Genomic DNA, 14,220 nt, shown 5'->3' with positions numbered 1-14,220 from the left:
GAGTCATCAGGGACATCAGCAGGAAACCTAGACTGAATTAAGATGCAACTCTAATAGACCTTCATGGGGGGGTAGAATTGAAACTGCAATATTGAATTTCATTAACAGTTGATGAATTGTAAATTTAAATAAGGTTTTTATGCCTATCATATTGTAAAAAAATAAAAAGGTTGTTTATATCCAGTGTTGGAGAATATTTTGGGAAATAAGTACTCTCAAATACAGTGAGGAAGAGGGTGATTTGACAATGTCTATCAAAATTTTACCTGTGTATACCCTTTGACTCAGCAATTCCACTTCTGGGAATGCATCCTATAAAAATACTTAAACACTTATTTCCAAGGATATTTATTGCAGTGTTGGTTATAATACCTCCCAAACTGAAAAGAATATGAATGTCCATCAGTATGAAATTGGCTAAATGTAGTACACTAATATAGTAGAGTATTGTTGTTCAGTCTGTAGGTCGTGTCCAGCTCTTTGTGACTCGATGGACAGTGGCATCCCAGGCTTTGCTCTCCTTCACCATTTTCTGGAACTTGCTCAAACTCATGTGCATTGAGTCGGTGATGCCATCCAACCATCTCGTCCTCTGTCATCCCTTTCTCCTGCCTTCAATCTTTCCCAGCATTGAGGTCTTTTCTAATGAGTCAGTTCATCACATCAGGTGGCCAAAGTATTGGAGTTTCAGCTTCAACATCAGTCTTTCCAATGAATATTGAGGGTTGATTTCCTTTAGGATTGAGTGCTTTGATCTCCTTTCAGTCCAAGCGACTCCCAAGAGTCTTCTCCAACACCACAGTTCAAAAGCATCAATTCTTTGGTGCTCAGCCTTCTTTGTGGTCCAACTCTCACATCCATACGTGACTACTGGAAAAACCACAGCATGACTATATGGACCTTGGTCAGCTAAGTAATGTCTCTGGTTTTTAATATGCTGTCTAGATTTGTCATAATTTTCTTTCATGGAGCAAGTGTCTTTTAATTTTATGGCTGCAGTCACCATCTGCAGTGGTTTTGGAGCCCAAGAAAATAAAGTCTCTCCCTGTTTCCATTGTTACCCATCTATTTGCCATGAAGTGATGGGAACGGATGCCATGATCTTCGTTTTTTGAATGTTGAGTTTTAAGCCAGCTTTTTCATTCTTATCTTTCACCTTCATCAAGAGGCTCTTTAGTTCCTCTTTGCTTTCTGTGCTAAGGGTGGTATCATCTGCATACCTGAGGTTATTGATATTTCTCCCCACAATCTTGATTCCAGCTTGTGCTTCATCCAGCCTGGCATTTCACATGATGTAGTCTGCATATAAGTTAAATAAGCAGGGTGACAATATACAGCCTTGGCGTATCCCTTTCCCAATTTGGAACCAGTCTGTTATTCCATGTCCGGTTCTAACTGTTGGTTGTTGACATGCATACAGATTTCTCAGGAGGTAGGTAAGGTGGTCTGATATTCCCATCTCTTGAAGAATTTTCCACAGTTTGTTGTGATCCACACAGTTAAAGGCTTTAGCATACTCAATGAAGCAGAAGTGGATGGTTATCTGTAATTCTCTTGCTTTTTCTATAATCCAACAAATGTTGGCAATTTGATCTTTGGTTCCTCTGACTTTTCAAAATCCAGCTTGAACATTCTGGAATTCTAGCTTAGAGAATTTTGAGCATTACTTTGCTAGCATATGAAATGGGCGCAACTGTGTGGTAGTTTGAACATTGTTTGGCCTCGCCCTTCTTTGGTATTGGAATAAAAACTGAACTTTTCCAGTCCTCTGGCCACTGCTGAGTTTTCCAAATTTGCTGATATATTGAGAGCAGCACTTTCATAGCATCATCTTTTAGAATTTGAAATAGGTCAGCTGGAATTCCATCACCTCCACTAGCTTTATTCGTAGTGATGCTTTCTAAGGCCCACTTAACCTTGCACTGCAAGATGTCTGGCTCTAGGTGAGTGATCATACCATAATGGTTATCTGGGTCATGAAGATATTTTTTGTATAATTCTTCTGTGTATTCTTGCCACCTTTTCTTAATATCTTCAGCTTCTGTTAGTTCCATACCATTTCTGTCCTTTATTGTTCCCATGTTTGCATGAGATGTTCCCTTGGTATCTCTAATTTTCTTGAAGAGATCTCTAGTCTTTCCCATTCTATAATTTCCCTCTATTTCTTTGCATTGTTCACTTAGAAAGGCTTTCTTATCATAGTGTTGTCAAAAAGAACTAAGTGTATCTATATGTTTTGACATGAAAATGTGTCTATGACATATTGTTTATTGAAGAAAGCAAATTGTAGAGTTTATGATTCCATTTATCCATTATCCATTTATATAAAGAAATTATATATATGGCACCCCACTCCAGTACTCTTGCCTGGAAAATCCCATGGACGGCGAAGCCTGGTAGGCTGCAGTCCATGGGGTCGCTAAGAGTCGGACACGACTGAGCGACTTCACTTTCACTTTTCACTTTCATGTATTGTAGAAGGAAATGACAACCCACTCCAGTGTTCTTACCTGGAGAATCCCAGGGATGGGGGAGCCTAGTGGGCTGCCATCTATGGGGTCGCACAGAGTTGGACACGACTGAAGTGACTTAGTAGTAGTAGTAGTAATATGTATATATTTGCTGCATATGCAATGTATAATATATATGTAAATTTATATAATATACCATATACATATTTATATGCAAGTGGGTATATGTTGGAGAAGGAAATGGCAACTCACTCCACTATTCTTGCCTGGGAAATCTCAGAGATGGAGGAGCCTGGTGGGCTACAAACCATGAGGTTGCAGAGTTGGACATGACTGAGTGACTGAGCATGCATGCACTGGTAGCTGTTATACACAGAAGAGTCTAGAGTAATACACACTAAATTACTAATACTATTCACCTTCAAGAAGTAGAGTAAGATTAGGAGGGTTGGCTTCCACTTTTATATCTATAATGTTTGAAAAATTTCCAAGAAATATATATTATTTTACTACAAAAATTCCTTTGTTGTTGTTTAGTTGCTGAGTGATGTTCGACTCTTTTGCAACCCCATGGACTGTAGCCTGCTGAGCTCCTCTGCTCCATGGGATTCCCCCTGTAAGAATGCTGGAGTGGGTTGCCATTTCCTTCTCCAAGGGATCTTCCTGATCCAGGGATAGAACCCATATCTGCTGCATTGGCTGGCAGATTCTTTACCACTGAGCGACTTGGGAAAACCAAAAGATCCTTAGGCAAGTTTTTAATATATACACAAGAATATAAATATGAAACTATGAACTTGCTTATAGGGGAGATCAGACTAGAGCTTAGACCCTTTACAAACATGAATGAAAATTTAGAGCTGAGTAAGGGCTAGGATACTAGGATGGCATCTGTACCAGCTGTAAGGCCACTATGAAGAGAGCCACTTATATTTAAGAAGCCTGAAAAATGTTTGGAGTAATATCACTGGAAAGGGGAAAAGATTCAACACACTAAGGTTGGGAGCAGGAAAAGAAGGTCTACAGTGGACTATTCCTAAGATTCAAGTGCAGACAGCTGAGGAGAGAGTTAAACCTCTTGAGGGGGGTTGATGCTTTACTGAACTCAGATGTAAGGACAGTTGTTATCTCCCATTACAGTAGGTGCCCTTGATCTCAACTTCTGCCCTAGAAAGCAAAGGTGGCTTCAGAGATCAGCAAATCCCAGCTGCTGAATCAGAAATTATCTCAAATCAAACTTATTCATGAAATTTGTAAAGATGTGGCCCTGTGGGGCATGTTTGTGAGAAAGCAAGTGGCAGTTTGTTTGGCTAGATTGAAGCATGGAATGGAACCAGTTTACATCTATTCCCAGTTGTTTATATTTATTGGAAAGAATCCTGGACCCAGAGTCAGAAAATCTGGCTGGGCTTCTAGCCTTGTGCAGTTAATGACTAATTCTATGGCCTTGGGTAAATTATTTAATTTCTCTGATGCCAATGTCCTCATTAGTAAAACAGGACTTTTAATAATACATATTTTATTAAATAAGCTACTAAATAGTAAAGTGTTCGGCATAGTGCCTGACACATCATAAATCTCACAAAATGGTAACTAGTATTAATTTTTGAATATTCACCATGTAACAAGTTGTATGGAAACACTTTTATATTATTTTATTTAACCACCACAAAACCCTTAAGGTTGACACTGTGTATTTGACACTTTATAGATAAGGAAACTGAAGTTAGTTAAACTAAAGTGCCTTGCCGCAAACTAGTAAATGGCTGAGTTGAAAGTCAAACACTGGCCTTTAGCTATTAGAGTGTACCATTTGTTCCTTTTTTTTCTTTCATATTAGAAAGCAGCGTCTCAAATTATTTTAAATCACAGAGTGTTATCAGTGAGGGGTAAGAAACAGAAGAAGCAATAAAAGTAAATTAATCGGTCTTAAAATACAGTAATGTGGGTAAAGCTATTTAATTATAATTATGATCTTCAAAGGTAGAAATAAAGACAGAGTCTTTCATTAGTCCTTATCAGTATCTATTACAAAGTTTTGGGCAACTTTCATTTCATTTTAGCAAAATTTATTTACATCTCCAGAAATCTGTCTCATACGTACCAGTTTCTTATAACTAAAGGATATTGTAGAATCTGCAAAATATTATACCCTTTGCTTTTTCTTGGGAATTGAGAGTAAGAGGATTGGGGAAGCAGTTTCAAATATATTTCTTTGCTTTGGTGGAAAATGAGTTTTTGAATTGTGCCAAATACTATAGTTATGATCTAACTATGCTTATATAGAGGAAATTTTTATTTCCCTTAAAAAAAAAAAAGATATTGAGGAAAGAAAATGTTCCTATTTCACTCTAACTATAAATCTCTTCCCACGGAGATTTGTTCTCACCTAATACACCCTTTTAGGAAATGACACTGGCAAGGGGGGGCTTCCCTCGTAGCTCAGTTGGTAAAGAATCTGCCTGCAATGCAGGAGACCCGGGTTCAATTCTTGGTTTGGGAATAGCCCCTGGAGAAGGAAATGGCAACCCACTCCACTATTCTTGCCTGGAGAATCCTGTGGACAGAGGAGCCCGTCAGGCTATAGTACATGGGGTTGCAAGAGTGGAGACAACTTACGACTAAACCACAACCACTGTATATAATTTGTGGGAACACTGGGAACCACCATTGCTTCCTTGCTCCTCTGTCATTCAGATCTACCCATTAGTGGAGTAAGAGGGGGAAAAAGAGGAGAGAAAAAAAGAAGAGGATCAAGAGGTCAGAGAAGGTGAAGAAATGAGTTTGTTCTTCCTGGGAAAATTATGGAGGGATCACAATTAGTCTTGAAAACTATGGTACTGTTACCTTCTGTATGCTGGGACACTGGAATCTCAGAAAAGATGCTTTATTCCTGGTAAGAACATTTTACTCGCAGACTCTGTTTTTCCTAGAATATAGGCAAAGACATTTGGAGAAATACTCAATTATAGCAGAACTTTTTGCTGTGGTTTTCCAACAAGCAGAATCACTGCAGTAGCCTCTTTGTGCCTCTCAGTTATAGATCATTCTTATAGTTTTGCCACCACCAAATGAAATTGTGGGTACTTGATGCTAACAGTTGTCATGATGGCTGAATCTATGGTTTGACAAAAATATCTTACAACTTCATACATAAGTACGAACCAGATGGAGAGTTTACTATGCCAAGAAGATAGATAATATCTGGAGAACTCAAGTTGGCTGTTTCAAATCCCCTAGCTTGATTTGTTTATTAAGCATCTATTTTATACTAATAGTTGAAGTTACAAAAATGACTAAAGCATGGACCTTTGTCTTAGGAACATAAAGTGCCATGAGAAAAAGACATTCATTTGAATATTGACTTTCAATCGTGTCATAATAGGATTTGTATAAACATCAGAGGTACATAGACAAAGGGGAGAAAACAAAGTGTTCTTGGGACTAAGTTGATACTGAGTAGTAGACAAAACTACAGAGAAGTGATTGTCCAGACTGTGAAGATCTGTAGTTTCACACTACTGGCAGCCTAACAAGCCAGCCTAACAAGCCAGCCTACTGTAGTTTCAAGGATGCAAGCAGGAAATACAAGACTCCTGTCTTAGAGACAAAGAACTTTATTATTCATGGCACTGGAAGCATCATGAGCTTCAGGTTGGCATTGGTTCCCTTTTTTGCCCACCTCTCACAGAGGTGAGGCAGAAGTTCCAGAAATGCAGCACGTGCAATGAGTTTGTGTGATAACTGAGGAACCGCAAGATTTTATTGTTGTTCAGTCACTCAGTTGTGTCTGACTCTTTGTGACCCCACCGACAGCAGCATGCCAGGCCTCCCTGTCCCTCATCATCTCCCAAAGTTTGCCCAAGTTCATGTCCATTGCATCAGTGATGCCATCCAGCCATCTTATCCTCTGAAGCCTTGTTCTCCTTCTGCCCTCAATCTTTCTCAGCATCAGGTACTTTTCCAATGAATCAGCTGTTGGCATCAAATGCCAAAATACTGGAGTTTCAGCTTGAGCATCAGTCCTTCCAAGGAGTATTCAGGGTTGATTTCCCTTAAGATTAGCCCCCAAGATTAAGAAACCTAAATCTTTCACAGCAGGCTGCAAATAGACCCACCCAACCTCTGTCCCAGGGGAGATGTTACCTCTCTTAATACGGGACAGTAAACAAACCTGCCATTTCCTCCACAAGGAGGAACTCTTTATCTTTCAAGGCTCTTTGCTGTTTGAAGATAGTCTGGAACAAAATCTTCCTCTGTGTGCAAAAATGTGTGAAATTATGAGAGATCCATGGAGACTTGTCTCCTAACAATATCCACCACTTGTTTCTACCCCATCTTGGCCTCTGAGGAATTTTCCAATGTGTACATATACTCAATCTGAGAAGAGCTACTTGTTGGCTAATGTTTCTCTTGCCTCTTAAAGTAGGGTCATAGCCTTAGAGAGGATCTTGGGAAAAGAAAGAGCAAGACTATATACCATCCTGATAAGAGACAGTGGAAGTAAATCATGGCTGTGAGGACATCTGGAGAACCTGGGGTGGAGAGAAGTCCATCGTGTGGTGTAGTGCCTGGCCTATTGCTCTAGATGCATATGTAAAATATGGAGGTGGAGGTTCGATTGTTTATTTCACCTGAGTTGTCCTAGGATTGCACATCTGCTGCACTTCCTTTTGTCTGTTGGAGTTTTTCCAATGACAAATGGCCAGACGTCAAACTTTCTGTCACTTATCTGCCAACACCAGCCCTCCTTTCTCAGTGAGATGACAAGGCTGCTACTGCTGTTGCTGCTGCTGTGTCACTGATAGGTATTTTGCCAGCCATGTGAAAGGTTGTATGACAGTGTGGTGAGCCCAAGCTAATCATTCCTTCCAGTCCTGAATGCTAACTGCCTAGCACATGTCATTCACAAGCAGAAAGTGATGAGGTGTCTAGTAAAAATCACCAGGTTCTGAATTCTCTTTCATCTTAAAAAATTAAAAAAAAAAAAAAAATTCAGATATCCAACATGGTTCTTAAGCTCTTTAATACTTACTTAGATATTTTTTAAACACTGTTATTTACCAGACTCTTTTGTTTCCTTGCTCCAGCTTGCCCTCTCTTATCCTTCCTTTTATTTTTCTCTTTGTATTCTCAAACCTGCAGATGTTCACGAGTTACCTTCAGAAAGTGGCAGATACCCTTCTGAAATAAAGAGCCACTATGCCTGTCTTCACATTCCAAGTGGCAGACAGCCTAAGATTCCCTTTGCAGGCACCACTATCTGTCTGCTTTGGTACATGGTGGCAGACGTTCGAAATATAACGAATAAAAAAGCCTGTAGAAATCAAATTGTACTTGTGAAACAAAATGACAATAAAAACAATTCCCCAATCTTTCAAATGTCAGGCAGCTCAGTTACAGTTTTCTAGTTGGCGCTCACAACCAGCTCTGCCTTGATTGCAATTCCTTTTGGCTCTGGCCAAAAAACACCTTCTATATAGAAAATGGCTTAATTATAATAACATTACCTGACACTACCCCCAATAAAATACAAAAGCAGGATGAAAAGATTTGCAAGATACAAGCTGTAGTGAAGTAAATGGCTCTTTGTTGGTGATAGGTGGGTCAAAGGCTGTACTTTTTTGGCCTCTTGTCAAAATTCACAATTTTTATGAATGCACATATACATCATTACTATTAACTACTCTCACATTAAAAGAAAAAGATCTCTTTTCACACTCTACCCAATATTAGTGAGTGAGTGATAGTTGCTCAGTCATGCCTGACTCTTTGCAACCAAATATTAAAGCCATCATATTTAGAGTAGTGCGAAGGTAGTGTATCATTGCAGTTCCCTTTCACAATGGCTGCATACACAGGTTGGAAATCTGGTGTGCTGTGGTTTAAATTCCAGTTCTTCTATTCAGGGGCTTAATGTGAACTTGGAACAGTTGTTTAACCTCTCTAAGCCTTGATTACATCATATGTAATGTGGAAGTAAAAATAGCAATATCATTGTATAGTTGTGAAGAGTAAGTGAAATAAATCATGTGTAGTATGAGAGAGAAGACTGCTAGCTGACTACCAAAACTCATTCTCCTCTTTTTTAGGCCCAATACTAGACCTTGTTTTCTGTCTTCTCTTGTGATTAGGCCTGGTCCTATGACTAAATTCTTTCCAATGGAATGTAAACAGAAGTAATATGTGCCACTTCCAGGCCTAGGCCTTAGGGCATTGTGCCTGTTGTACTGTTGTGCCTGTTGTCTCCATGTTCTCTTTATTCTTTCTTCCAGGTAGAACCAGGACATAGTGACATGTTTGTGTTTTGTCCATGAAGATGGAAAGATCCTAGACTCTAGATACTGGTAAGATACCATATCTTATTATTATTTTTTTTTATCCCTGGATCCCTTATTGGTTCTTGGAGCAGGTACCTACCCTGGACATCTTGTTTGAGCTATTGCATTTTTGAATATCCTTGATAGAGCACTATACTTGTTAGCCTAACTAGGTATATAGTCTGTGTCAGCTAAAAAATATAGCCACAACCTGGAAGTAAAGGGTTATTTTATTTGATGGAAATGTTTAGGACTCCAAGCCTGGGAGACAGCATCTCAGTAACTCTGAGAAAACTGCTCCAAGGAGGCAGGGGAGAAGTCAAGCTATATACAAGTTTGCAACAAAGGGAGCAGGCAGTCTGAACATCGAAGGTCAGGTATCAAGTTAGGGAATTTATCATTCTATGTATGGGAAGATGCAAGCCTCTGAGCTCACTGAATTCATTCCTTTCATATGCATCTCAGCTATCTGGGGCCAATCCTGTTTTCTTGTTGACCTTGCTTCTTGCATTCCCCCAGCTCCTCAGCTATCACCATGGGGGGTGGCAGCATCCCCTGAATCACAGTTTTGGGAACCCTCATTCACATTTGGAGGCCAGAAATCACTGATGGCTGTGACGTTTCTTATTTATTTATATGGCAGGAGAAATTTTCATTTCATATCTGAGATCCAGCTAGTTATGCTGCTCAAAAGCCAGAGGTATTTTATCAGTTCCCTTACCAGACTGTTGTTTCTTTAAAGGAAGTGTTCATGTTTTAATGTTCTTTGTATCCTCTTCAGTGTTTAGCACAGGGCCCTGTGCAAAGCAAATTTGTTACAGTTCTTTATTGAATAAATGCAGCTCCTGAGATTGAATCATAGTTCATAATATTCAGAGTTTAAAATCCTAGTTGTCATGAATTCTTTTACTTTTCCCTTCATGTCTGACCTTTGTGGTTTTCCTACTTCACATACAGGCTATTTAAAGGCTGTAATTAATAATTTTTTATGATTCAGTTGTGGTAAACATGAGGTTGTGCTTGACAGCAGGATGTGCCATGATCTGACATGATAAATCCTTCTTTAAAATTTAATAAACCTTTAAGGAAACTAGTAATTCCTTCCTCTAGATGAACAGCTTGTATTATAGGTTACAATGACTATGGTTTGCTGGAGAAATTAAGCAGGTAGTAAAAATGCTCAGGAAAGTTGCCATGAATTTAAAAGTAATCACTCGTAATTTAGAGTTCATCATCCTTGAGCACTATTTCATGAGCTTGGTTTAGGTCATTATTAAGAATGTGCTTCTTCTTGCATTAGAAACTAGATAAAACAGAGATGATGGTTTATGACTGCTATCTAGTTGATGAGATATTAAAAGTTCACATCGTAGCTGGAACTCAAGAGGAAATATCTGAGAGAAACATGTCCTTTCTAGGTATTTCCATAGTGTGGCTTCTGGTCTGGATTGTAAATTGGCATGAAACCGTTACCATTTTTTATAACCACTTTATGTGCCTATATGTGCTTAAGATACAATTAACATGGATGATCTTGGTGAACTGGTAGTTAATTGGTTTTCAAACTTCAAATCACATAGGCCATGGATAACCCAATAGTAGGGAACTAGTTGGTTTCTACTTTCCTGAGGCAGATATCATCCTCTTCCCTGGCTGTTTGTCTTAGAAAAGTTTACTTTAGCAGCCATTTGAGTCTAAATTTCAATTTTGACACTTTCTAATATGTGTCCTTGGTAAAGTTACGTAGGCTTTTTGAAACTTAGCTTCTCAAAACACTAAAATAAAGATAATAATAGTAATTACCTCCTAGTGTTATTGTGAAGACTAAATGAGATAATGTATGTAAAACTTAATAGCAATGCCTGGAACTTAGAAATTACTCAAAAGGGTTAACACATTTTACTTATTCAGAGCAGTGGTTCAGACCAGGATCAACATCAACTAGGAACTTATTAGAAATGCAGATTCCTGTAACTCAACCTAGACATACTAAATCAGAAATTCTGAGAGTAAAGCCCAGCAGCAATATGTATTTTAACAAGCCCTCAAAGTAATTCTGATATGCTCTAAAGTTTAAGAACCACTTCCTTATGCAAATGGTTTAACATTCCTGGATTTCCATTTTCTGTTGCTCAGAAACTATCCCCTTCTTTTCAAAAGAACATCCTAGTTTTCCACTATGGAAGTCACTTCTTCCCTTTTCTGTCTTCATGGTTAAATGAGACTGATCTTTCTCTCAGTTTTAGGGTGGGATCTTTTCTAGCATTAAGCCAATTGGTGTATCCCATCCTCCAGACTACAGTTTTTACCTCAGGTATGAACATGTGATCTGATTTAGGTCAATCAAGTCATGTTTAGGAGTTTGACTGGAGTTTGAAAAGACAGAAGCTTTCCACCATTGGAGTTTTGAAGAGGAGGATGTAAACCTGGAGTTAATAGAGGAAAAGCATAAGCTCTCATAGAATAGGGCCAAAACAGAGAACTTCAGAGCCAAAAGATGGTAATTCTTGATGACATGGATAAAATCCTTAGCCCAGCCATGCCTGGAGTCTTCTGCTGGACTTTTCATACACACAAAAATTAGACCTCTTTCCACCTGTTACCATTTCTTGAACATGCATTCTTCTTAAAAGGAACAGGTTATATGTGCTTTGTAATAAGTTTGATTATAAACTATTTCATGAACTTTTTGTAAAGAGTAGACTAAATCAAATCTGTATGTAAAACTATTGTGTAAGTCTGTGTCATCTGAGAAAAAGACAGTAAAATAGGGTTATATATGTAAGAGGTTTATTAGAGGAATGACTGTAAGGGAAAGTGAGTAAGGAGAGAAGCGTAGCTGGGAAAGACCTCAGAACATAGTGCAGGCATGACCCTTGTGGAGGAGAGAGAGAAGGACAGAGGGATGGGTGGAACACTCTTAGACTGTAGCATAGTTCTACAAAAGCCCTTGAGCCAAAGTCCCCCACCAGAGGAGTTCCCATCTCTCCAGAAATGGACCCATCTCAGTAACCAGCCTTAATCATTGCTGTTAGTTAAGAGCAGCTCATGGGAACCGTGACCTCCATGAGAAAGTAGTGGTGGATTTCACAGTGCAGCAGCTGAGGCCTAGATCAGTCATTCTCCTCACAGACAAAGATCTGAGAAACGTCTTCATGATCATGAAAATGCCTTGGGCAGTATCTATAACTAGTAGTGCTTCACTAGCTTGTGACTCTTCCACCTAATCTATTCTTCTGAAAGAAAAAACCAAACATCCTTATTTGCATGCCTCTTCTGTTCTTTGTTCTAAGTATGAGTGCATCCTGGGTCTCTTTGAGCAGTCTCCTCTTCTAAATACTGTAGACTAAAAAAACAGAGCAAACTCTACTTGCCCAGTGGGGCAAAATGCCACTCAGATGATGCCTTTAATGCATAACTGCCAGGCATACTGATTTTGTCAATATTATACTTGGTTTAAAATCAGCATAGCTTAGCTGAGAACATAGGGCACTCCATCTCTCTTTTATTCTAATAGAGTATTATTTACAAACACCCTAACCCTAGTTTACTTTCCTCTAATTCTGGAGTTAATTGTTGTACATCAAGTTGAATGACTTTTAGGGGTAGAAAATACAGTTACAAATTCTTGGAAATCCACATGCAGCAAGATTCATCAGTCCATTTTTGTTCTTCCCTTTGGTTGAAGAGTTAGGATTAGTAGCATCCAGGTGAATCGTAAATATCTGAATTTTTTTAAACTCCATTAAATTTCTGAAGTTACATTAAGTGCTAAATGTGTAAGAATATTAATGTGTAAGGGAGGGCTTCCTCCAGTGACCCACCCTCAGTGACAAGAATATATCCCATAGCACATGTTCAGTTTTCAGTTCTCTGAGCCTTGGTTTTGAAACCTCTCTTTAAAAACTCTTGACAGTTGTAACAGTTTGAAAGTGAGGCAGTCCAGTTACCTTTTCTTGATTTTCTTTATAATCTTACTCATTTTTTAGAGTTTCTGAAAGACTCATTCAGTCTCACCTTGTCGATACTCAGATGCTCCAATCATGTTATAAATGACCCAACTCTGGCTGTGGTGAATGATAAAAGTTCCTGCACAATGAACTGGAATAAACTAACATTTAGGTGAAACTGAGGAGGGCAACATCGATATACAGCCCTAGAGGAGAGGGACTTGGGTATCCTAGACCAGGACACTAGCTAGTGTTGGAAATTGTGTTCCAAAGAACAGGAACTAAAGCAGGATTCAAACACGTGACAGTACTTGACTGCGAGAGTGATAGAGCCGAGCCAAGTCTGAGCCCATCAGGTTATGGTAAGCCAAGAAGCAACACTAATAGGTCCTGAAACAAGATGGAATAAGGGTTTCCAATAAGAGTTCACAGCAGAGTGGAGATAGGGTTTAGAGAGGCAGCAGGTGAGGGACAAGCAAGCAGGATCTAGGGGAGTTGCCATGACTAACTTAGGGTATCTTTAGCTTGTCATTTTATTAATTGATGAGTCTGTGGCACCTAAGTATTTGGGTTTCCTTAAAGGACCAGAGCCAGTTAGGTGTACGACAGAGGTGTTGCCCATATTAAGTTAAACCTTTAAGTCAAAATAGTGTGGGGACAAATTCAAATTTCATATCAACTTGTTAATTCCAAGAGTTTGGATCTGAGAGAATGGAATCAGGATACAGTTTTAAAGATCCTGGGCAGATACAGTTTTTGCTTTTTTCTTTATTGAAATTTTTGTTGTCTATCAAGGAGGATCATGTAAAAATTATTAAAGAGATTTCCAGCAAAATCTACTCTGAAGCTGGCACAGAGTGCTTGCTTTTGGCTTTTCCTAGGTAGTATAAGTGGTAAAAAGGAGTGGTTTAAGAGCATGAATCCTGGAGCTAATGCACCTCACTTTGAATTTTTGCTAACTATTAGCTATGCATGACTTTGAGAACATTTTCTAACCTCTTTGTGTCCCAGTTTCTGCATCTGAAAACTGAGAATAATAGCAATACCTATGCCAAAGAAATGTTGTGAGGATTGAATGAATGAATACATGTAAAGTTCTTAGAGTGTACCACATAGTCAGTGCTCATTAGTGTTAGCTATTGCTATTATTCATTTCTAGAAACTGGGACATTTTGAATAGAACATTCAAGGATTTTTAGCCATTTTAAAAACAGTGAATTCTTTCTTCAAATCAAAAATTTTATGGTAAACTCAACACATGATAGGTAAACATGATGCTTCTCCAGTTGGTGCAGGAGATGGTGAGCTCAGAGCCATACCCACTCAGTTCTCTGTGTGATTTCATGAGATTCAAGGGCATGAAGAGCACAGCTTGAAAACTGCTGAGCTAGAATTGTTCAGAGCCTACTTTCTAGGGGGGGCCATATTATTATCTATTTGTCTGGGTTCACTTTGGTTCCAGGGATGGAACCTACAATA

At 38.8% G+C, this 14,220-nt stretch overlaps 1 long non-coding RNA gene across 1 annotated transcript in view; it reads left to right on the top strand.

The window, feature by feature from the left end:
* Positions 1 to 12,859, top strand: part of LOC145510166 (uncharacterized) — a 46,959-nt gene extending 34,100 nt beyond the window's left edge. The window contains exon 3 of the long non-coding RNA XR_014056845.1: positions 8,747 to 12,859. This is a non-coding gene — a long non-coding RNA (uncharacterized LOC145510166). The remainder of the gene's footprint in view (positions 1 to 8,746) is intronic.
* The last annotated feature ends 1,361 nt before the right edge of the window (positions 12,860 to 14,220 follow it).

Source organism: Giraffa tippelskirchi, chromosome 1 (assembly GCF_054371585.1).
Source record: "Giraffa tippelskirchi isolate mGirTip1 chromosome 1, T2T-mGirTip1v1.2.pri, whole genome shotgun sequence".
Lineage (NCBI taxonomy): Eukaryota > Metazoa > Chordata > Mammalia > Artiodactyla > Giraffidae > Giraffa > Giraffa tippelskirchi.
The sequence above is the reverse complement of the archived record's forward strand: the minus strand, read 5'-3'. Positions and strand labels throughout refer to the sequence as shown.